General features: G+C 42.6%; 1 protein-coding gene and 1 pseudogene across 8 annotated transcripts in view; one reads left to right on the forward strand and one right to left on the reverse strand.

Annotated features, from left to right (window-relative positions):
* Nucleotides 1-24,845, reverse strand: part of CARMIL1 (capping protein regulator and myosin 1 linker 1) — a 354,136-nt gene that overhangs the window by 317,893 nt on the left and 11,398 nt on the right. The gene's annotated exons all lie outside the window — the stretch shown is intronic.
* On the forward strand, nt 21,783-22,375 carry LOC101031243 (GTPase NRas pseudogene; annotated as a pseudogene).

The raw sequence follows: 24,845 nt of genomic DNA on the forward strand, positions 1-24,845 counted from the left end.
AGGATCACTTGAGCCCAGAAGTTCAAGACCAGCCCGGGCAACATAGTGAGCCCCTGTCTCCATTTTAAAAATAAAAATGAAGAAAACCCTAGGGAAGACCTAGAAAGCGGACTAAGTTGCAGGAGGCAGGTACAGAACTGATCTTATCCCTGGCTTGTAGCACAAGGCCCACACGCATGACAAAGGCTCCACAAGTATTTGCTTAATTAATAATTGATTCTATGACAGTGAATGGATGGGCTGTCTCAGTCACATAAAGCTTCCACCTTAGGGCATCCCCATGTTAACCATTCAAAGAAAGAAAACTAAGCTTCCTTTTTAACTAGGTGAACTTCCACCTTCCCTTACAAGATACCCAATACTCCTGATAATTACAAACGGAAGGATTTTTTTTAAAGCAAGAAAAATATTATTTCCCTATTAAACTGTTTAAAAAATATGGTTGTACAATGGTCTGTCTCATGAATCCTCACATGAAATTCTGTTCATAAAAGCTTTCTCAGGCACAGTGACAAAGGAGTGCTGTTGAAAACTGTGTTGCTCAAAATTGTATCATACTCCGCAGCTGACTGCAACCTCAAACTGATATTTTAAGCTTAATTCCTGCACAGAGAGTTTCAGCTCATCTATGGACAACAGCCAACCACTGAAAGAGACAAGAAATAAGGGCTCGGAGAAACTAAAACAAAAAAGCAATGCACTTTTATGTTTGTTAATAAAAGCAGAACTTAATATCCATGTGAAACATGTAGCTGAATCTACACACAGCCATTTTTTAGCCTAAGCACAACTGGATGGCTATCATGTTTAAAATCTTATGATTGGTCAGGCGTGGTGCCTCACGCCTGTAATCTCCAAGCTTTGGGAAGCCAAGGCAGGCAGATCACCTGAGGTCAGGAGTTTGAGACCAGCCTGACCAACATGGAGAAACCCCATCTCTGCTAAAAATACAAAATTAGCTGGGCGTGGTGGTGCATGCCTATAATCCCAGCTACTCAGGAGGCTGAGGCAGGAGAATCACTTGAACCCAGGTGACAGAGGTTGCCAAATCACACTACTGCACTCCAGCCTGGGCAACAAGAGCAAAACTCCATCTCTAAATAAATAGTCTTATCAGTGTCTGTTTGAATGCCAACATACACAGCCAGCTGCCGTAACAACACAGGCTTGATAAAAGTAAGTGACCCAAGAGGTAAAAATTCTGGTTGTCTATTAAAAACAAAACCAACAACCAAAATAACCCATCTTTCACCTATTCCTCATTTATCAAAAAAGAGGATTAAACTTCAGATTTAGATGCCTGCAGAGTGGGCTCCCAAAAAAGCAACGTCTAAACAAAACAAAGACTAACGTGGCACAGAGCTACTCTAACAATAGCAACTCTCTTCCCACAATATTTCAGCTCCCAGTGGAAGCCTTTCCCCAATGTCTAAATACTTCTCTGTTTACTCCCTTCATCTAACATTTATTTTTAATAGCAGGAATACTTTTCATTCCATAACCAAGAGAAATTACCAAATAATATCAGATCTTAACTTTAGCAAAACAAAACCTGGAAATAATTCCAATATGCTTCTTGTAAACAGATTTCTTTTTTAAAAATAATACTTTAGAATATGTTATACATCTAATCAATGTATCAACAAACATTTATTGCTGTATAAGGTACAAAGAAGGTGGACAAAGAAGGAACTTTGTTTTCAGGTCAAGGAACTTGTAGTAAAGTAGGGAACACACACAGGTACCCAAACAACAGACATTCGGGAAAGATGAATAATAAGTTCCATGACAAAGTTCCAAATTTTAAATTAGAAAAGTGAACAGACTGTATTTGTGAATACCCTTACAAGCACAGGTATTACTGCCCAGTTTCAAAATGACCAGGGCAACCAGACGTGGTGGTTCACGCCTGTAATCCCAGCACTTTGGGAGACCAAGGCAGGCAGATTACCTGAGGTCAGGAGTTCGAGACAAGCCTGGCCAACATGGTTCTCCCGCCTCTACTAAAAATACAAAAAAAAAAACAAAACTGGCTGGGCGTGATGGCAGGCACCTGTAATCCCAGCTACTCAGGAGGCTGAGGCAGGAGAATCACTTGAACCAGGGAGGCAGAGGTTGCAGTGAGCTGAGATCGCGCCATTGCATTCCAGCGTGGGTGACAAGAACAAGACTTCTTCCCAGAAGAAAAGAAAAAAAGACCAAGGCACTGCAGGCAACAGGTGATTAAACACAGAAATGCCATACGATCCAGCAAATTCCACTCCTCGGTATATACTCAAAAGAACTGAAAGCAGGAGCTCAGATAGAGCAATGTTCAGCAAGACAGTAATGCTCACACCAACACTCACAGTAGCCAAACAGGAAAAACAATTCAAATGCCCAATGAAGAACAAATGACTTCTTAAAAAACTGGTATATGCACACAACAGAGTATTATTCGGGATTAAAAAGGAATGAAGTTTCAACACATGCTACAACATAGAGGAACGCTGAAAACATGTAAATCAGCAGTCATCAACCTTGTTAGCACCAAGGACTGGTTTCCTGGAAGACAACTTTTCAGTAGAAGCTGGGGTAGGAGGGATGGTTTGGGGATGAAAATGTTCTACCTCAGATCATCAGGCATCAGTTAGATTCTCATAAGGAGCATGCAGCCTAGACCTCCTGCATGCTCAGTTCACAACAAGGTTCTCATACCTGTAAGAATCTGATGCTACCGCTGATCAAAGGAGGTGGAACTCAGGTGGTAACGCTCCCTTACCTGCCACTCACCACGTGCTGCGTGACCTGGGTTCCTAAAAGGCCGTGGACCAGTACCGATCTGTGGCCCTGGGGTTGGGGACTCGTCTGCTAAATGATACAAGCCAGACACAAAAAGCCATGTTTATATAATTCCATTTACATAAAACTTCCCAAATAGGGATATTTTTCCATTTCCACGGAAACAGGAAGTAGATTAGTGATTGTCAGGGGTAGTGGGGAGGTGGAATGAGGAGTCCATGTTTAACTGATACAGTTTCTGTTTGGGATGAAAAAGTTCTGGAAATGGATAGGTTACATAACATTGCAAATGTACTTAATGCCAATGAACACATATTTATTAATAACGGTTAAAATGGCAAATTTTATGTTACATATACTTAATGGCAATTATTATTAAATGATAAAAGGGTTTTTCTTAATGGCTGAGACATACAGTGGCTTGATGAACATGTCTTCAGTGGTAGAGGCAGGCACAGGCCTGATTTTCCCCACCAGGCAGCTCTTAGGCCAGTAACCTATACATCAGCTACAGGTTTATAAAGGATGGCAGTTCTCTCCCAGTACACAGAAGAGAAACGTTGTATTGCTTTATTTTGTGCACCATGAGCTAGCAGGGACCACTTAGTTTTTTGTAAGTGACCACTTACAAGAAACTTCAGAAGAAGAAATTACCCATAGTTTCCATGGGATGCATGCAACTCACTAAAATTTAAGAGTCCAAAAGCTGAGGATGAGACAATTCTTGGAACTGCAGGCCGTATTAGAGAAGAAAGAGTGTGAATTAACTGCCTCATCAGCTTGCTATTTGTTTTATGTGCTCAGCAACGTTCATGTCAGTTAGCACAAAGATACTATTTAGAGGAAAACTTCACAACTCACCTGAAAAACAAACTAAAAAAACCCATGGGTTGTCTTACCTTTTGAAAATCAAAGAAAGGAAGACTGAAAAGAGAAAACTCTTCATGTATTATTAACTGAAACAGCCATGCCCTTTTCTTCTATGATTTTAAAAGCTCTTACTCTCACAATATTCCTGGAAAAAGGCTTTTTCAGCCCCACACTATTAACTAAAATTGCAGAACTAAGAACGTTTTAAAGCATCAGCACCAGGGGTCCCCAAACTGTGGCCCCCTGAGGCCATATATCTGGCCCGTGCCGCATTTTAGGAGGGGCACCTCTTTCATTGGTGGTCAGTACCTGGAGTGCTGTATGTGGCGGTGCCGCAAAGCACGGCGTCGCTCATGTGCAGTACTACTTCCGGTGACGCGGGACGCACGCGTCAGTCATGGGACACACACGTCAGTCTTATGACGCACATCCGGTCTGCGGCTGCGGCGCCCCACATCACAGAAGCAGTGTGAAATAACAGCAGAAGTAGGAAGAAAGGCAAAGCACTATAACCATTACTACACAGTACAATGGCCCCCAAACTCCCCCAAATGTACAATAACATAATGGCCCCTATAACCTCCCTTTGCCCAAAAGTCTCACCCCACATTACTACACACCGTATTTCCCCTCTTATAAGACCCTGTCTTATATTAACTTTACCCCCAAAAGATGGGGGCAGTCTTATTTTTAGGCGGTGTCTCATAATAGGGGAAACGTGCAGCAGTGGGCTTCCCACAGGAGAGGCCCACCACTGCTGCAGATGTCCAGGACGCTGTATACACAGTGTCACAGGCTGATCACCGCCATCCCTGTATACAGCACTGGAGGCGGTGCTGGGCCTGTGACGCTGTATACCGCTGTCTGGGATAGTGGAGGCGGCAGTGCTGGCTGTGAAGGGTGTCACACCTTGCATAGTCCGGCCCTCCAATGGTCTGAGGGACAGTGAACTGGCCCCCTGTGTAAAAAGTTTGGGGACCCCTGCGTAAAAAGTTTGGGGACCCCTGCATTAGCACTAACCCTCAGGACTCCTGATTCTCAAGCTCCTGAAACTAGAATGGCTCTTTAAATGCCCATGTATCTGACCCCAAAGAGACAGGCAGACAAAGTCCATTGTCTTCTGCCACCAGGACAGCAGGGAGAGAATTCTTCTCTGAGTTATATTCAGAAATACAAAAATCAAACCTTGCTAAACATGTTCAAAAAAGCTTCTCACATCTCTACTGAAAGTGAAAAGTAACAAACCTAGCCAACAGTCAAAGGGACAGACCTCCTAATTGGATTTTAACCTTATGAAAATGATATGTACTCAATCCTAGAACATAGAACCAATCAAACAGTCACTGTGGGACACAACTGTCCTTACCAACTGCTCTGTCCTGGCCTCACTAAAAGAAGTTTTAAGTTTTTGACAGTAAAGTTGTGACATTTAATAAGCTCTAGCTAAAATACATCATTTGATATATGAGCAAGGAACATTGTAAATTTCAGATTCTTAGACCAAAGGACATATTTTCCAAATTGAATGCTCTATAGCAGGTGTGCCCAACCCTGGGCTGTGGATCAATACCAGGCTGGGGCCTGTTAGGAACCAGGCCGCACAGCAGGAGGTAAGCAGTGGGTGGGCGAACATTACCACCTCAGCTCCACCTCCTGTCAGATCAGCAGAGGCATTAGATTCTCATAGGAGCGTGAACCCTACTGTGAAATGCAAATGATAGGGATCTAGGCTGCAGGCTCCTTATGAGAATCTAATGTCTGATGATCTGAGGTGGAACAGTTTCATCCTGAAACCATCGCCCCACCCACCTGGTCTCGGGAAAAGCTGTCTTCCACAAAACCAGTCCCTGGTACCAAAAAGGTTGGGGACAGCTGTTCTAGGGGACATCATAGTTAAAAGGACAAGCAATCTTTACTCGAACTTACCCAGCTGCAAGGAATTCAATCCCCTACCCTCACAAATAAGCACGTTCTATGAGTGGGCAGCTCTATTAGGAAGATTATTCTGTGTTTCAAGCCAATACTCATTCCCCTGTAGTTGAGGACCATAGACAATAAATCTACGTCCTTTTCTCTGTGACAGCCCCTCCACGTGTGAGTGCGGCTCAGCGCCTGTGGAGGAGGCAGGCCCCTAATATAAACTGCATGCAATCAACAAGAGTAAATGATTTAAGGAAGCTTTCCCACCACTTCTAAAAAGAATTTCACCCAACTTCTAAAAAGAATGATCTGAAATTACCTTAGACATTTATAATGAGGAGATCAGCCTTATCTGACTTGTTCTTCTCAAGTCAAACCCAATGAAGAAGTTCCCTGGACAAAGGACTTCTCTGGTGTTATTCCAATCCATTCCCAAGTCACCACCTTCTTCCTTTAAAACACGTGTCCTTTACAAACAGATGGTGCTGAATGATTGTTAAATGGAACGTTTTAGTAATCTTCCCAAAAGTAGGTTGGGTGATTGTGTCTTGTTCACCCGGTATTTGACATATATTTTTCCAGTTGGCTAATCTGTAAAGCATTAAAGCAGATATGGCATATTCTAAAACACAATTCCTTTGTGTAAATGATAAAACACTAAAGTAACTTGTCAGCTTTTCTCCAACTTCCCTGGAACACCAGTGTCCTGTGAGATGATAATTGACACTTCAAGAAATGTACAACATACGCTTAGTATAAGAACACCAAAGGTTCTAAGAATAGAGAAACGCAGAAACTTGTTTAAGTTTGGAAAGTGCAGGGTCAAAGGCCTTGACCACAGAGCACTTTTCACACAGCACACCTATTCATAACTCTGGGAACAGGGTCTGTTACCTCCCCAATTTAGGAAATAGTTTTAGAGCTGTACAAGGCCTCTGATTTGTATGCTAAAAAGGGCTGCTCATGGAACCAACAGGAAGTGAGATGCTTTCTAGTCTTTTACCCAACTGTAGAGGAAATGTTAGGTGACAGTCTTACTTTTTAAAAATAATAAATAAAATCATGCAGTATAATTTTATCACACGGGAAAAATGAAGTGTCATCACCGAAAGCCTAAGAAAACAAATCTTTTCATCCAATCGTAAACAAATCTCACAATGGGGAGAAACATAAGAAAGGAGAAGCCTATCCCCAGCCAAAAGTTGACAGCACATGCAATTTCTCTCTCATCTAAGTGAGGAGACCAAGCCTTCGCAAACAGAGAACAAATCACTCTGACATGACGTGCAGAAAAGGAAACAAGAGAGGCAGCTCATTTGCACTGTGATTCACATTCCTGAGACAGTGGTACCAACACTACTCAGTACCACAACAGGAGACAGGACATCCTTTCTCCACAAGTATCTGTAATCTCCTGGGTTAGCTGTTGAGGCTAATGGGAAGCAGAGCTCAGATGAACTAGTCAGAGAGCAGTTAATGGCTCTCCAGACTGCACTATATCAGTCTGACCAAAGCAGAGTTCAGTTCAAGTGCCGAGATGGGCAGCTGTTTGCAGCTGGCCATTCTCCTTCCCTCCCAGCATCGCTGTTATTGATCCCTGCATCTTGCACAAAGCTAAATTAAAGATGGGCTACGTCAGATAAGGCTGCTGAGTAAAGAGACTTGCTGGGCTCCTGAGGAAAGGAGTTTGGGCTTAAAATTTGTACTCTAGGCTGAGTGACTTACTGGGTAAATATTCTGTGCACATCACAAAGAGATTGCTTTTAGAGTACTTTTCTTCTCTTTCTTCTTCTTCTTCTTCTTCTTTTCTTTCTTCCTTCCTCTTCCTCTCTTTCTTCCTCTTGTTCTTTCTTTTCTTCTTCTCTCTTTTCTTTTCTTAGACAGAGTCTTGCTTTGTGACCCAGGCTGGAGTGCAGTGGCTCAATCTTGGCTTACTGCAACCTCTGCCTCCCAGGTCCCAATTGAAGCAGTTTTCCTGCCTCAGCCTCCCAATTAGCTGGGATTACAGGCATGTGCCACCATGCCCGGCTAATTTTTGTATTTTTAGTAAAGATGCAGTTTCACCATGTTGGCCAAGCTGATCTTCAACTCTTGACCTCGTGATCTGCCCGCCTCAGCCTCCCAAAGTGCTGGGATTACAGGCGTGAGCCACCGCGCCCAGTGGGTAGAGGTACTTAAAGTACAATAGGCAAACAGTCCTGGACTCTCAAGTAGTTTAAAGTCTCCTCAAGGATACCAGATTGAAGAATAAGACAATCCCGATTATGCTCTTGGTCAGGCCCAAAACTTTTAAGCTGGCTTTGAAAACAAGCACTGGACCACATTCCCAGAATCTATTACCCTATGGAACTCAGCCAACCCTCTGAGCAACAATGTAAACTATTCATATCTTCACTCATTTCCCTCCGGATTGATTTGTGTCAAAGACTTCAGTGGATTTACTGCATGAAAGTACTCGCATAATTTCCCTGGTTCTAAAACGAAAGACAGGAAGAAGAGGTGACTAGCAGGATAAGGGAAGCACTGACCAACTGGATAGGGTCAATGGCAATTATTCAAAATAGAAAAATTTCTTTAGACTTACTGAAGTTTCAGAACATCATTCACAAGGCTGATTTCAATGCTCTATTGCATGTGTTTTTAATGGTTTTTTAAAGGCTTATCAAACTCTTAGCATCTCCCTCAGAAGAAATGGTACCCAGAGGCTCTAACAGGAAATGTTAAGAGAAAGTGTTATTGGAGGCAAAGCAACACATCTCTGGAATATCTATGGTGAGCTGGCTTATTTGGTCTGATCTAAAGAAATGAATGAAGCAGGGCCTGAAGTTTTCTGCAATACTCTCCATGCAGCTTTCTTCTGGGAAAATCAACCCATCAACAAGCTGAAAGTTGGGCTTCTATCTCCCATTCTCTCCTGTAATACACATTTCAAGGGCGCATACAGTGTGTTTTTAAATAAAAAGGCAGAGGGTACCCCGGTGTTTCTGAGGCATGGCCAGGCTGAGAGTCACTGCTTTAAGGAAGCAGCATGCCATGTAACCCACCTGCAACCCACCTTAAACCAACTGGTCTTCTGGTATAGGTATATATTCAATGGGCTCATCAAGGCAACAAGGAATAGACATATTAGGAAATTGCCTCAGTTAATGGTAATCTAATATGAGGCTCCCTAGAGAAGCAAGCAAAACAGGGAAGTATAAAACAGGAACCCCTACGAGGAGCTGCCCACTTGGGCCTTCTAGAAAATTAAAACATACTGTAGTTAGACATATTAGTTTAAGTAGTTTGACTCAACCTCGATTCTAAAATCACGCACTGCAAAACAGCCAGCCTGTGCTGTCGCCTAAGTCCACCTTCTATTGTTCTTGTTACCACTGGCTCATTAGGAGCCTCTTTATCTCCTCATGGTTTCTGCTTAACTAAGAGCTTTCATTGCCTCATGCCTTTTGCTGTCTTCCCATTTCTGTGTCTGTCTCTGTCTCAGACTCCCACGAGGAAGAAATCTCTGCGCAATATAGGCTGCTGGTTAGCCTATACATGCTTACCTTGGGAATCAGGCATAAGCAAGCCTAGTTCAAGCAGCTAAAGCCAAAATGTGGAGTTGCATGCACCCAGCTCGGGGATACTGACAAAAGGAAAGCCGTGGATATGGCTGGTTCTTGCAGGAAGCCAACGTAACTAGCAGACACCTCACATGATCTGTCTGGTAAAAGTAATTTTCCTAAGCAGATTTCAAAGTTCTGTATACAGCCGGTTATACTTATTTCTCCATAAGGTTTATTTTATGGGTCTCTGACTGGAGACAACTTTATTACCCGAGTAACTTAGTAATATACTTAGTTCCTAGTTACCTAAGTAACTAACCAAGTGTTTTTCATACTTCTGTGTGCATCAAAATGACCTGAAGGGCTTGCTAAAACAGAGGGTAGGGTTCCCTCTGTCAGAGTTTCTGATTTAGTAAGTCTGGCTAGGTCCCCTATGCTTTGATGTGGTGGGTTTTTGTTTTGTTTTGTTTTGTTTTTTAAGAAAGAGTCTCACTCTGCCACCCACGCTGGAATGCAGTGGCATGATCTGAGCTCACTGTAACCTCCACCTCCCAGGATCAAGCGATTCTCATGCTTCAGCCTCCTGAGTAGCTGGGATTTCAGACAGGGGTGTGCCTCCATGCCCCTTCTGGTCCCTTTTTTTTTTTTTTTTTTTTTTTTTTGGTATCTTTAGCAGAGACAGGGGTTTGCCATGTTTGTGAGGCTCCTCTCGATCTCTTGGCCTCAAGTGATCAGCCCTCCTCAGCCTCCCAAAGTGCTGGGATTACAGGCATGAGCCACTATACTCGGCCTGCTTTTGCATTTTTAATAAGTGGCCAGGCACGGTGGCTCAAGCCTGTAATCCCAGGTACTCAGGAGGCTGAGGCAGGAGAATTGCCTGAACCCAGGAGGCGGAGGTTGCAGTAAGCCGAGATCGCACCATTGCACTCCAGCCTGGGTAACAAGAGCGAAACTCCGTCTCAAAAAATAATAATAATAATAATAAGTTACCAGGTGATGTTAATGTTGCTGTTACTCAGGACTAGATATTGAGAACCACTGGTCTGACATATTAGGTATCTTAAAACAAGACAAATTTCTGTGTGGTGGGATTTGTTACTTTTGTTACATAGAGATTTAGGTATCTAAATATTTGAAAAATAAATCAATAGTTGTATCATAGAATTGTAAATTTTGAGACTCATATATAACTCTGGAAGCTAAATAAAACATACACATAGGCTCTCTGACATTTGAAACCCACTGATCTAAACCAATGGTTCTCAGTAGGGGACAATTCTATAATCCAGAGGACATTTGACAATATCCGGAGATTTTTTTTTTTTTTTTTTTTTTGCCTTTTTTGAGACGGAGTTTCCCTCGTTAACCAGGCTGGAGTACAATGGCGCGATCTCAGCTCACCGCAACCTCCGCCTCCTGGGTTCAGGCAATTCTCCTGCCTCAGCCTCCTGAGTAGCTGGGATTACAGGCACGCGCCACCATGCCCAGCTAATTTTTTGTATTTTTAGTAGAGACGGGGTTTCACCATGTTGACCAGGATGGTCTCGATCTCTTGACCTCGTGATCCACCCGCCTCAGCCTCCCAAAGTGGTGGGATTACAGGCGTGAGCCACCGCGCCCGGCCTGGAGATTTTTTGATTTTTTGATTTTTGAGATGGAGTCTCGCTCTGTCTTCCAGGCTGAAGTACAGTGGCACAATCTCAGCTCACTGCAACCCCTGCCTCCCAGGTTTAAGCAATTCTCATGCCTCAGCTTCCTGAGTAGCTGGGATTACAGACACCCACCAACACGCCCAGCCAATTTTTGTATATTTAGTAGAGAGGAGGATTCACCATATTGGCCAGGCTGGTCTCAAACTCCTGACCTCAGGTGATCTGCCCACCTTGGCCTCCCAAAGTGCTGGGATCACAGGGGTGGGCTCCCACACTCAGCCTCTGGAGACATTTTTAAGTGTCCCAACTGCAGGAGGAGTGGGTGATGGTGCCGTATCTAGTGGGCGGGGCCACGGAGCCGAGTAAACATCCTCCATGCACAGGACAGCCCCCACAACGATTGTTTTGACCAAAATGTCAACAGCGCTGAGGCTGAGATACCTCAAGCCTGGTTAGAAAGTGAGGGTCCAGCACAGCCTGCAGATGAAGAATCCAGCACACGCCGGGTACACAACTCTTTCTCAAGAAAAAGAAAAAAAAAGAATCCAGCATACTCAGGAATCCTCCTGACTATGGAGACACAAAACCACACAAGCCAGTGAACTGAGGTAATGCACCCATGAGTCAGGGACCGGATATAAAACAAAAGCAATCATGACTGAAATCCAAGAGGAAGCAATCCAAGTGAGGCAACAGGAACAGACCGCAGAGCCACAAAGGACCAAGAAGGCCCTCAGAGAATGAACAGGTGACAACAACTGATGGTTTCTTTTTTTTTTAAATCTAGGTAACTGGAATGTGAACGAGGGGCTTGAGCATGTATCTGAATACATTCAGATCTGCAATGAAAGGAAGACGAAAGACAGATATCCATAGAAAATGCACAGTGCTGTCTTCAGAGACAAATTTTTCAACACTGAACTTGAACCTTTTCCTAAAAAAAGATTTCTCAAGAGCAGTGTACCCTCTTTAAGAGCAGCAGAGTGAAAAAAAAAACAGTCTAAACCCATTTCTGTAGACAGTCTGTGCGGGCTTAAAATAGCTCTGAGCAGAGAAAACATTACAACATGTGCCTTATACAGGGCCAGGAATACGTGCAAACTTGAGGTCTTTCTTTTGAAATATTTATATAAACTAAATAATCTGTGACTCAAATATACAATCAGATTCTTATAATCAAAGCATTTGGCATTATCACTACACTACCCCTGACAACAACAGCTAAGACTTACTGATGACTTACCATCTGCCAGGCACTATTACAAAATATTTTATATCTAATATCCCACTTAATTTTCAAAACAAATGTACAAAGTAGTTTGTTACTACACCCATTTTACAGATGGAGTTAGTAAGGCACAGAGAAGTTAAATGGCCAAGGGTAAATGTTAGCAAATGGCATTTCCAAATTCAAATGTAGGCAGACCTATCTACTAACACAGAAAATGGCAGGTATAAAATGTGAAGACACTGGAAAAAGAAGCCATTCCTGAATGTAAGGCTAAATACATCACCACAAGCATCTCTCTCCAGAATATTAAAACGTAAAGCCCTACTCTGATGAATAAAGAGTTGCCTACTCCCAGAGAACACAGAAAAAAGGAACTGAGCATGAAGGCTTTCTGCATGTACAGTGTTGCGGACATCACTCGTTCAGTTCTGCGGACAGCCTGCGTATGTCAGGTGTAAAGACAGATGCCACTTTCATTCAATCTCTGCAGCAAGAACACATAAATGGAACAGTGCTTAAGAAACTCTAAGTGACAAGGTGCTAATAGACTTTCCTTTGCTCCAGATGCTTTATTAACAAGCAAACCTGGACAGGAAAACCTGAACCAACTTCTTACATCCAGGCCTTGTCAAGAAAGAGAAAAACATTGAACAGAGAAGGCCCAACATGGTCCCCAGAGAGATCACTTCAGAGAGAGTAAAATGATAGAGGGTTAAGTGCTATTTAAACCCCAAAGTTTTTTTCTAGAAAGGCAAACTGTTGAAAAGGAAATCACTCCCAGAACTTCACAGTTAATTCACAAACAATGAATTTTGGGGAGATAAAATTCTGATAAGGAGCAGGACACCCAAGATACTTGAAGGAAACCATCTGTACACCCAAGCCAAATATTTAACTGTGTCACCCTGTGCAGCCTAGTTTTGATTATCAACAGCACAAGCAGTGACTGTGATTCAGTGAACAAAGTTATACAAAATGTTTCCCCAAACTGTAACATTTGTTCTGTCCCAAGGCTGCTGGCAAAGAATACAAATTGGACCAAGAAATTTAAAAGAAAAGGAGCTGAGGCCGGGCACGGTGGCCGGTGCCTGTAGTCTCAGCTATCAAGACGCCGAGACGGGAGGAATGTTTGAGTCCAAGAGGTGGAAACTAGCCTGAGCAACACAGCAAGAGGCCACTTTTTAAAATGCTTGAGAGAGAGAGAGACAGAGACAGAGACAGAGACAGAGACAGAGACAGAGACAGACAGAGATTCTTATAAGAAGCTGGAATACTCTTAAGTGCCAAACAAAACTGTCCAAGACTTAGCAAAACACAAAGCACAGCTGCTTCTCTTCAGCTCATGCCTATGACCGATAAGATCTTTTTTTTAGTTGCCAGTGACAGCTGATTTAGGACAGATGGCGCTCAGGAAACCAAAAAACGACACCGATAACATCCCCTGGCCTGGACTTCTCCTGGCCACACCTTAGTTCAGATTTTGCAAGTAGGTGTGACTGTGCTCCGTGAAGTAGGGGAGTTCGGCATCCAAGGGCAGACAGATTGCCTTTAAAGAACCTTGCAAGGTTCTCAGTCGCTTCCCCACATCTAGGTCTCTTGATTTTCCTTGTCTGTTCCACAGGGTAACTAAGAAAGTCCTCTGTGCTTGTTTTCTGAGACTGCAAATAAGGAGGTCTCCGGGGAATGGCATCCTATCGGTCAGTCTGGAAGAAAAGGCAGCCACAAGCAACATGGTACACAATGGTAGCTTTGAAAGGATGGAGAAAGGCAGGCTGAACTCTCGGGGGGCCTTAGCAAGGAGGACAGGGCTCCACAAGGAGTGCCTCATGGCAGAAAAGAGACCCCTGGTCCTCATCACCTGGGCACCCCTCTCCCTGGGCAGGGAGACACTGAAAGGGTCAGGAAGTAGGGACAGTACATGAGAATGGGAAGGACTACTCTGCAGCTTCTAGTGGAGTGAGGAAGGACCGGAAGATTTAAGAAATTGTTGTTAGCTATACAGATGAAATTAACTGCCTTCAGAAGAAAAGTAATGTCCCCTTTCATTATGACACTAAATTATCTTCTAAGACACTGGACTAGTTCTACAAGCATATTAGCTTATGGTTCTTGTTAATTACATTTCCACTAATGAAAGTGTCATGCACCTTATCATTGGCCAATCTACTCAACTACCATTTATGAGAGCACTCAAAGACCCAAGGTAAGAAAGTCTCACAGCAAGGGCAAAGATCGGAATCATATAATATAGGCTCACACCTACCTAGGGTTCAGCCAAGGAAAAAGCTATAGCCGATTCTGCCAAGACAGTGATACTTGGGAACTGTGACTCTGGAACCATAAATGAAGTCACAGGACTTTCTCATTCCAGCAAACATACTGTAGTAGAGGACATCATGTCCACACAGGCAGATATGAAAGAATCCTAAATTACATGAAAAAAGGTTTGCCTCAGGAGCTACGGTCCAAGAAGCACTGGTCTCAGAAATACAAGGATCCGAGCAAAGAGAAAAAGCCATTCTGCCAAATGGACTCTTGTTTAAGACGATGAAATTGACAAGGTGGAGGATTTATTCTCTATTTAGACTTCCTGAATAACAATCGGGTAAAAATATGCATCCTTCAAAATGCCTATTAGGCAATGACGGTAATGATTCCACCTCCAGGATTTTATCCAAGAGAAACAAATATGAAGATATGGACATCTATAAGGCAAAATATTGGAAATAACCTAAATTATCTGACAATAAGGGACAGGATTAGATAAATTACAGTACTCTCCTACAGTGGGTAAATGGAGTACCATGCAGAAAATCAAGCTGATATAAACTACTGTCACAGAAAGCTTTGACCCCAAAAATTAAATTTTAAAAGTATATCACAAAATATTCATGATTCCATTTTTAAATACATATATATATATATATGTACATTAGCACAGAAAAATATGGAAAATACTATTGTTTTCCCCAATGATTATATCTAAATTGATAGGATTAGGTAACGTTTGCTTTTTCTTTCCTATGTTTTATAACTGTTTTAGCAATGTAAATTCAGAGATACTTCCAAAATTTAAAACAACAATCACTAAACTTTTTGCCGAAGCAATGCGTAGGTGGTATTCATCAGCAGGCAGTCTGCACCTAGATTGATGTTCCCGCCCTGCCTGGAGGAGCACAGGATCTGCAGTGCTACAGGCTCCAGACCCTCCTCAAAAGGCACAATCCATAGGAGCCCATTAAAGACTGAGAAAGGCTACTTAATTCCATTCAAGGGTGTTTGCCAAGCCTGTGTGATCGCCAAATACCTATAGTTGTTTAAAAGGGTCATAGACAAAGTAGGGGTGATTCCAAAGGAAGGTGATCAGAATAGTGTTAAGTCTGAAAACAACATCCTCCAAGGACTGAGATCCCAGGAAGTCAGCCTGTTTACCTGGAGGACTATGAGACCAAAGAAAAGTATGATCAGCTTTTTCAAATACTTGAACTGCACTCATGGGCAAGAGGGAGAAAAACTGTTCTGTGACATTCCAGTAGACGACACAAGAAGAAGTGGAGAGTGAGCAGCAGATTCCAGGCCAAACGAAGACAGGGCTTTGGGGGGCTCTTTTCTCGTCATGGAATTAATGAAGTAAAAAAGCAGATACCTAGCTGTCAGAGGTGCTATAGAAGAAACTTCTTCTAGGTTAAGACACATGGTTAGATGGCTACCAAGCGTCCTCTAGCCCCAAGATCCTCTAGACAGCAATCAATGAGGGCAAGGTCTGAATAAATTTCCCCAGAGTTAATCCGTCTACACCAGATCCTGTCTGATGGATACACCTACTAATCCCAGTCAATGTCCATAAATGTCTCCTGAGACCCCAGGGCCCAGGGATCAGCAGAAATAGACACATTGCCTCTTTAGCAGGAACTAAGCACATTTGTCTCAAACCCTTGCCAAAGGCTGGCGAGGCTGTAAGTACAGCTCAGGGCATATGTTCGTGCCTGCTTCCTACCTCTAAGAGGATCCTGTACATCTACACATATCTAAAGAAAACAAAACACTTGCTGGCCAAAGTTCATCAAGTGATAATGCTTTCAAAAAAAAAGGAAAACCTTGGGTTGGGCAGAGGGGCTCACGCCCGTAATTCCAGCACTTCGGGAGGCCACGGCAGGTGGATGACTTGAGCTCAGGAGTTCAAGACCCGCCTGAGCAACATGGCGAAACCCCATCTCTACAAAAAAAAAAAAAAAAAAAAAAAAAAAAAAAAAAAATACAAAAATTAGCCACGCATGGTGGCCCGTGCCTGTAGGCCTAGCTACTAGGGAGGCTGCGGTGGGAGGCTGCAGTGAGCTGAGCCAGGGTGGCAGAGGTTGCAATGAGCTGAGAGCATGTCACTGCATACCAGCTTGGGTGACAAAGTGAGGCCCTGTCGAAGGGGAAGGGGAAGTGGAAGGGGAAGGGGAAGGGGAAGGGGAAGGGGAAGGGGAAGGGGAGGAAAGGAAAACCCAGCTCACATATGTAATCCTACTCGGGCAGGCTAAGGTGGAAGGACTGCTTGAGCCCAGTGAGACCAGCATAGGCAACAAATTAAGATCCATCTCTACAAAAAAACAGAGTTAGGCATGGTGGCATGTGCCTTTTGCCCAGCTCCCAAGAGGCTGTCACAGGAAAATCTCTTCAGCCCAGAGTATCGATGCGGCAGCAAGCTGTGTTTGAACCACTGCCCTCCAGCTTTTGGATGACAGACAGGAGGGAGGGAAAGAAGGAGGGAGGGAGGGGAAGAAGGAGGGAGGAAGGCCTCCTAAGAAGCAAGATGAGGAAAAGAACCCAGAGAATGAAAATGAACACTCTTACCCACTGCTACTGCCACATACACACACAGACACACAGACACAGACACAGACACAGACACATACACACACACACACACACACACACACACACACACACACACACACACATCCCAAGCATCCTTCTTTCCCTCTTTGCCCCTCTTTCCTCAAAGAGCAGGGCAAGTGGTCTATTGAGAGAGAAAAATTAATAAAACAGTAATGTAAAGATTTAGACAATAATATGCCCCATATATACCAATCCAAAATCTCACATTCTATTTTTTTTTAAAAGCATTTTAGAAAGCAGAGGGGATAAGAAAGGGAACAAAAATCTTTTAGCCTTCAGATTTTAGTTGCATTTCTAATCTCTTTTTTTTTTTTTTTTTTTTTTTTTTTTTTTGAGACGGAGTTTCGCTCTTGTTACCCAGGCTGAAGTGCAATGGCGCGATCTCGGCTCACCGCAACCTCCGCCTCCTGGGTTCAGGCAATTCTCCTGCCTCAGCCTCCTGAGTAGCTGGGATTACAGGCACGCATCACCATGCCCAGCTAATTTTTGTATTTTTAGTAGAGACGGGGTTTCACCATGTTGACCAGGATGGTCTCGATCTCTTGACCTTGTGATCCTCCCGCCTCTGCCTCCCAAAGTGCTGGGATTACAGGCGTGAGCCACTGCGCCCAGCCTCTAATCTCTTTTAACAATAGATATTAACAGTGTTTCTAATTAAATGAAACCTAAATTTGTTACAGTAACCTTTTACTAAAGTCTTTATTTTCTCTGTAACTATTTTATCACTAAGAAAAACAAGAGTTCTCCCTATTCATTCCATATTTGGAGTAGATTTCCTGGCTCCTTAATGTCCACAATGTCCCTTTCATGCTACTCTCCCTCCTCCCTTACCACCCTCCCCTCTCCAGGGTATACCTAACTGCCTTGGCCCAAGGGTGGCTAAATCCCAGAGACTGGAAAAAGAGTATCTTTTTAGAACAACGAAAAGTTACACCAAGCCTGGTATATGCTAAACAGCTTCCTTGCCCAAGGTCATGTGACTCCCTATCCTAACTACAGAAGAAACTGGGGCAGTTGCAGATAAGGAGAGAGTAGAATGCAAACGCAGCTCAGGTAACAGGTACAAGTCCGCCAGAACTGCCTCCTGAAAATGCGTGCCCCGGGCCAGAGCCTGCCCGGGCCCCTACGCGGAGATGAGTGGCAACAGGTCGGAACTGACTCCAGTTTCAGTTCAGGAAAATTGTGAAGTCCTCAAATATGGCTTCTTTTAATTTGCAGTTCCCAGAATTTTAGCCGGGATCCTTGGCAACAGTGCATGTTCTTTGATAACTCATTCCCAAAGATCGTTTCAATGTTGCCACTGTTTTCTAAAGCTCAATTTTCTGGAGCCATGTAACCTCACCCAGGTGCTTTGAAAATCACCTATGCACAGAATTGTAAGTGATCCTTAAAAGTTGAGACTCCTAATGGTACCACAAAGGGAGCTGTTCAAATTACCCAACGACTGGTACAAGAGCCTCTCACGGAGGGATGTAAAGCCAGGGCCTAGAATAATGACTTTCTGACAGCATTATTTGGAAGGCATGGCAGTCTACAGACATTTTATATGCATTTGTCTTATGACTATTTTAACTACTGTAATAAAACACCCACCCACACACACACACACTCAGATGTGTTACACTGAATTTTACGTATCAGAGAACAGCTACGAGGTACACTGTGCTGTCAGGATAACCCACTTTTGCACAGATCTCAGAATAAAGCTTCTTCTGCCATCTCTATTTACTTGGAAAGCATCCGGAGATTGTAAGACTGGCAATTTTAAACTGTGATACTCGTCCTGCTTAACTGGTGAAGAGGGAGTCTCTCCATTCCATGCAACCAGGACAAACATCAAATCTCTCCTTCTATTTCTAATTTGTGTTTGTCAAAACTGCCTCGGTGAAATCAGTGATTAGGTTTACACTATTATAGGTTTAACAACGAACTCCCAAAACACAATCCCAAAACATCCCTACATTACACGTTCCATGAAAAAGAAAAACTGTTTTAAACGGGCACTACCAAATGTTTAAGTCTGAAAACCACCGGCCAAGGCTCATGTTCCCTTAAAAAAGCCACACAACACAAATTCCAGCACGAATACTGTCTGAGAAGTGACTACGGCACAAGGCATGCTGCTGAATTCAGTTAGGCACTAGAGACTGGGGAACTAGAAACACATTAAACACACTAGCCATGCAAAATGAGCATGGCCTACTGTAAAAGAACCACAGTTTCCATATTGCGGAATATCTGAGATTGAAGATAATTTGCGACTGATTAAGCAGGTCAAATACTTCCAAAATTCTGTATGAGAGATATTTCTTTTTTCATGTCCTCTTAAAAAACAAGTTTACACTTTGTTAATGAAAGACAGCACTACCACCAAAATATTTAGGGATACATGTCACCCAAAATAATACCCCTACGCCTTTCAACATTTTTTTAAGCTAACTTATAGCTATTCCAATCAAGCCTAATTAAGGTGTTCAAAAGCCATAAATAAATCGCTAAGAAAAAAAGATGTTAAAGGGATTTCAGTCCTGGCGTGGTGGCTCACGCCTATAATCCCAGCACTTTGGGAGGCCGAGGTGGGAGAATCGCTTGAGTCGAAGTTCAAGACCAGCCGGGGCAACATCGTGAGACTGTCTCTATAAAAAATAACAACTAATGAGGCAGGCGTGGTGGCATGTGCCTGTAGTCCCAGCTACTCGAGAGGCTGAACTGGGAGGATCACCTAGGCAAGCCTTGTGATCGTGACTGTGCCACTGTCTTTCAGCTCGTACAACTCAGTGAGACCCTGTATCAAAAAAAGGTGTGTGGGGGGGGTGGATTTCAGACTAACTTTTCCAAGAAAACAAATGGACAACAAATGGGTCGTTTTAAAGAGAACAGCAAATAAAACAGAATGATTCCATTTGTATGCCACTTCCCTTCCCCGCTCAGTTTAATAAGAAAGGAAGTCCTGCTTCTGACCCATTTTATGCAGGGTGTGGAAGAACAAGGGGTTGGCAAAGATGATGTAACCCAATTCCAAATCAAACAGAAAAAAGTAAAGTGGAGACGAGGAATGACCTTTCACATGCTTTAGGACCACCATCCTGGAGAGAGAGGACTGCCACTCTCCTCTCTCGCAAACAAGCAACAGCAGAAGTGTGAGTAACGAGAGGCCATCAGGGCACTTGCTCCCTCTGTACACTGTTTTTCCTTCACTATTAGTTCTCCAAAAAAAAAGAAAAAAATTCCCAGCACTTTGGGAGGCCAAGGCAGAAGGCTCGCTTGAACCCAGCAGTTCAAAACCAGCCTGGGCAACATGACAAAACACCATGTCTACGAAATATATAAAAATTAGCCTGGTGTGGTGGCACATGCCTATATTCCCAGCTACTTGGGAGGCTGAGGTGGGAGTATTACTTAAGCCTGGGTAGTTGAAACTACAGTGAGCTGTGCTCATGCCGCTGTATTCCAGCTTGGGTGATAAAGTGAGACCCAGTCTCAGGAGAAAAAAAAAAAATAAAATAAAATAAGGGCCAGACAATGCCAAATGCTGCCAAGGATTTAGAGAAACTAGATCACTCATACATTGCTGGTAGAACCATATAATGGTACAGCCACTCTAGGAAACAGTTTGCCACTTTCTTATAAAAGTAAGCAGGCAATTGCCATATAAACCAGCAACTGCACCCCTCGGCATTTATCACAGAGAAATGAAGAAGTATGTTCCCTCAGAAATCTGTACACAAGTGTTTACATCAGTTTTATTCCTAATAGCCAAAAGCCAAAAGCTAGAAACAACTAGGCAGTCCATCAACCAGTCAATGGGTAAACCCAACATGGAACATCCATAGCATGAAGTACTCCTCAGTTAAGAGGGAAATAACTGACACAGCCTGGATGAAGATCCAGGGAATTCTGCTGAGCAACAACAGCCTATCCCAAAAAGACATACACTATATGAGTAAATTTACATGATGTTCTTAAAATGACCGAGTTATAGAAATGGGGAACAGATGAGTGGCCACCAGGGGTCAGAGAAGTGGGGAGTGCCAGGTACAGCTATAAAAAGGAATGTTAGGAGTCCTTATAGGAAGGAAACCTGCATTTCCCAGAATCAATCAATGTCATTATCCTGGTTATGACATTATACTACAATTTTGCAAAATGGAAAAAGTAAAGGGTATAAGAGATCCTCTCTGTATTATGTGCTATAACTGCAGACAAATTTACAATGACCTAAAAATGAAAAGTTTTAATTTTTAATTTTTAAAAACTACATAAAATACATTTTTTGCACTCCCAGTACTACAAAAATTGGGTGAAGATTTAGCAAATGGGAGAAGGGAGTAAGAGTCTAAGAAACAGCCGGGCGCGGTGGCTCAAGCCTGTAATCCCAGCACTTTGGGAGGCCGAAGCGGGTGGATCACGAGGTCAAGAGGTCAAGACCATCCCGGTCAACATGGTGAAACCCTGTCTCTACTAAAAATACAAAAAATTAGCTGGCCATGGTGGCACGTGCCTGTAATCCCAGCTACTCAGGAGGCTGAGGCAGGAGAATGGCTTGAACCCGGGAGGTGGAGGTTGCTGTGAGCCAAGACTGCGCCATTACACTCCAGCCTGGGTAACAAGAGCGAAACTCCATCTCAAAAAAAAAAAAAGAGTCTAAGAAACACAGAATCACTTTCTAATGACATCCCCAAAAGATAGCAGAGAAAGGTGTTACAACAACACAGGACACGTCAAGCCAATGTGGCCCAAAGTGAAACTACTCACAACTTGGATTTTAAAAAACTTGGGCTAGGCCGCTCCGTTGTGGGGGCTGTTCATGGCGGTTCCCGGGTCTCCAACGTTTTTCCCGGCTCTTGCTTTGATTTTGGTCCTAAGTTTGTGCAAAGCAAAGATTCTGGTAGGAGTGAAATGACTGAGTACAAACTGGTGGCACCTGGAGCAACTGGTGTTGGCAAAAGCACACTGACAATCCAGCTAATCCGGAACCTCTTTTTGTAGATGAATATGATCCCACCACAGAGGATTCTAACCAGCACAGGTGGTTACAGATAGTGAAACCCGTCTGCTGGACATTCTCGACATAGCTAGACAAGAAGAGTCCAGACAGGCAAAGGCTTCCTCTGCGTATTTACCAACAATAACAGCAAGTCATTTGTGGATATTAACCTCTACAGCGAGCAGATTAAGCGAGCGAAAGACTGAGATTACGTACCGATGGTGCTAGTGGGAAGCAAGTGTGATTTGCCAACCAGTACAGTTGATACAAAACCAGCCCACAAACTGGCCGAAAGTTACAGTATTCCATTCACTGAAACCTCAGCCGAGACCAGACAGGGTGTTGAAGATGCTTTTGACACACTGGTAAGGGAAATACACCCGTACCAAATGGAAAACCTCAACAGCACTGATGATGGGACTCAGGGTTGTATGGGATTGCCATGTGTGCTGATGTAACAGGATACTTTTAAAGTTCTATCAGAAAAGAGCCACTTTCAAGCTGCACTGACTTCCCAGGAGGAGAAGTATTCCTGTTGCCATCTTCAGTCTCACAGAGAAGTTTCTGCTACTTCTGCAACTCTCAGTATTTTAGTGCAATATAATCTATTTGATAAGTTCTCAGAATCATGACCTCCTCGCTTGGCTGTCTGACCAGAGAACTGCACCTTTTGTTACTTTCTGTTATTTCTCTGCCCTGGGTTCTTCCACAACACAAACACGCCTCTGCCACCTCACGTTTTTCATCTGAAAAGCAGTTCGTGTCTGAAACAGAGAATCAAACAGCAAACATGAAATTCTACTGAAAACAGTGTCTTGACCTCTAAAGTAGCAACTATCAGTGATTTTTTTTTCTTTTACTGTTGAACTTAGAACTATGCTAATTTTTGGAGAAATGTCATAAATTACTGTTTTGCCAGGAAGATAGTTATTACTGCTGTTTGGTTTGTCTGTAATGGTATTGGCTGTATTCTCTAAACTGGCATCTGCTCCAGATTCATAAATACAAAAATGAATACAGAATTTTGAGTCTAACCTAGTCTTCTCAACTTTCATGTAATTAAATCCAACTTTCACAGTGAAACGCCTTTTTCCTAGAAGTGGTTTGTAGACTTCCTTTACAATATTTCAGTGGAATAGATGCCTCAAACTTCCTTATGCATGAAAATCAATGTCTGACATACGTCTGTGACTTATCTACCATTGAGAGAAAGCTGTATCTATATGAGAGCAGATGTCATTTTGTACATGTATGAAGTTGGTTTTCCAGAGGCCTGTTTTGGGGGCTTTCCCAGGAAAAGATAAAACTGAAAGCATCTGAATAATTTCACTTAATTTTTTACCTAATCTCCGCTTTTTTCCTAGGTTAATACTTATAAAAAATGTATGTAATTTGTCTTCTCTAGCTTACTGATAAACCTAATATTCAATGAACTTCCCATTTGTATTCAAATTTGGGTCATGCCAGAAAGCTCTACATTCACAGGTGTTCAAATATTGTAAAACTTTAGTGCATTGTTATTTAGTAGCTGTGATCAGTGATTTTCAAACCTCAAATATAGTATATTAACAAATTACATTTTCACTATATATCACGGTATCCTAACCCTAACCCTTCTTGCCCCACCCTCTACAACCTCCCCCGACAGCAATAGGGGCTTGATTATTTCAGTTAAGTAAAGCATGATCCCACCCTCTATGGTGGGATCACATGAGAAAGAAATTCTTCCACATTTGCTCATTGCACAGTAACTCCAGCTAGTAATTTTGCTGGGTGCCTGCAGTTAGCCCTGCAAAGAAAGAAGAGATAGGTTAGCACAAAGCCCTTTATCGTGACTGGAAAACTTGGTATAAGTATTTAAAATTTTTTTTTCTTTTCCTTTTAAGCCATGTAGAAACTAAATTAAGCCAATAATCTCATTTGAGAATGAGGATGTCTCTGCTGAAAAATATTTTAACTTTTCTTTATTCGTAATGTTCTTTGAAGGGTTTAAAACAAGATATTGATAAGTTTGTCTACGCTGCTAAGTTTGCTCAAAACAAGAAGTTGAAATTGTTGAGACAGGAATGGAAAATATAATTAATTGATAGTTACGAGGATCTAGAGGCTTGGCATTTTCATTTGCGATAATACACTGGTAATTCTCATAAAAAATACACCTGGATAACTTTGGTAAAAGACTAATTCCAAAATGGCCACTTTGTTCCTGTCTTCTAACATTTAAATACTTACTGAAGTCATCCATATTCTTTTTTTTTTTTTTTTTTTTTTTTGAGACACAGTCTTGCTTTGTTGCCAGGCTGGAGTGCAGTGGCACAATCTCTGCTCACTGCCCACTCCACCTCCTGGGTTCAAGCGATTCTTCTGCCTCAGCCTTCCAAGTAGCTGGGACTACAGGCATGCTAATTTTTGTTTTTTTTAGTAGAGACAACACCCAGCTAATTTTTGAATTTTTAGTAGAGACGGGGTTTCACTATGTTGGCCAGGATGGTCTTGATCTCCTGGCCTTGTGTTTAGCTCGCCTTGGCCTCCCAAAGTGCTGGGATTACAGGCATGAACCAACTGCACCCAGCTCTCCATCTTCTATATTACTAATTTTTATTTATTATGCAAATGTCACATTACCTTGAAATTAAGAAGAAACATATACTGTGCCCAGAGTATAATGAACCTGGAGAGTTGTGCTCCTTACGGCTAATTCTAAAAGTTTTCACAGTACCGTCATCATTTGTAAATAGAAATTCTGCTTTCCTACTGTGCCCCTCCTGGAGCAGTGTTACTCTGTAATTTTCCTGAGGCTTATCACCTCAGTCATTTTTTTTCTTTTACCTTCTGTAACTTGACTTTTTTTTTTTTTTAATATCTGTGACTCGAAGTGTGATTCTTTTTCTTAAAAATCTGTTAAATTTGATGTCAAATTAGGAAGAAAAATAGTTACTCATATTGGGTTCTTGTACCAACAGCCCTTGTATGTA

The sequence above is a fragment of the Saimiri boliviensis genome, chromosome 4 (assembly GCF_048565385.1).
Source record: "Saimiri boliviensis isolate mSaiBol1 chromosome 4, mSaiBol1.pri, whole genome shotgun sequence".
Taxonomy (NCBI): domain Eukaryota; kingdom Metazoa; phylum Chordata; class Mammalia; order Primates; family Cebidae; genus Saimiri; species Saimiri boliviensis.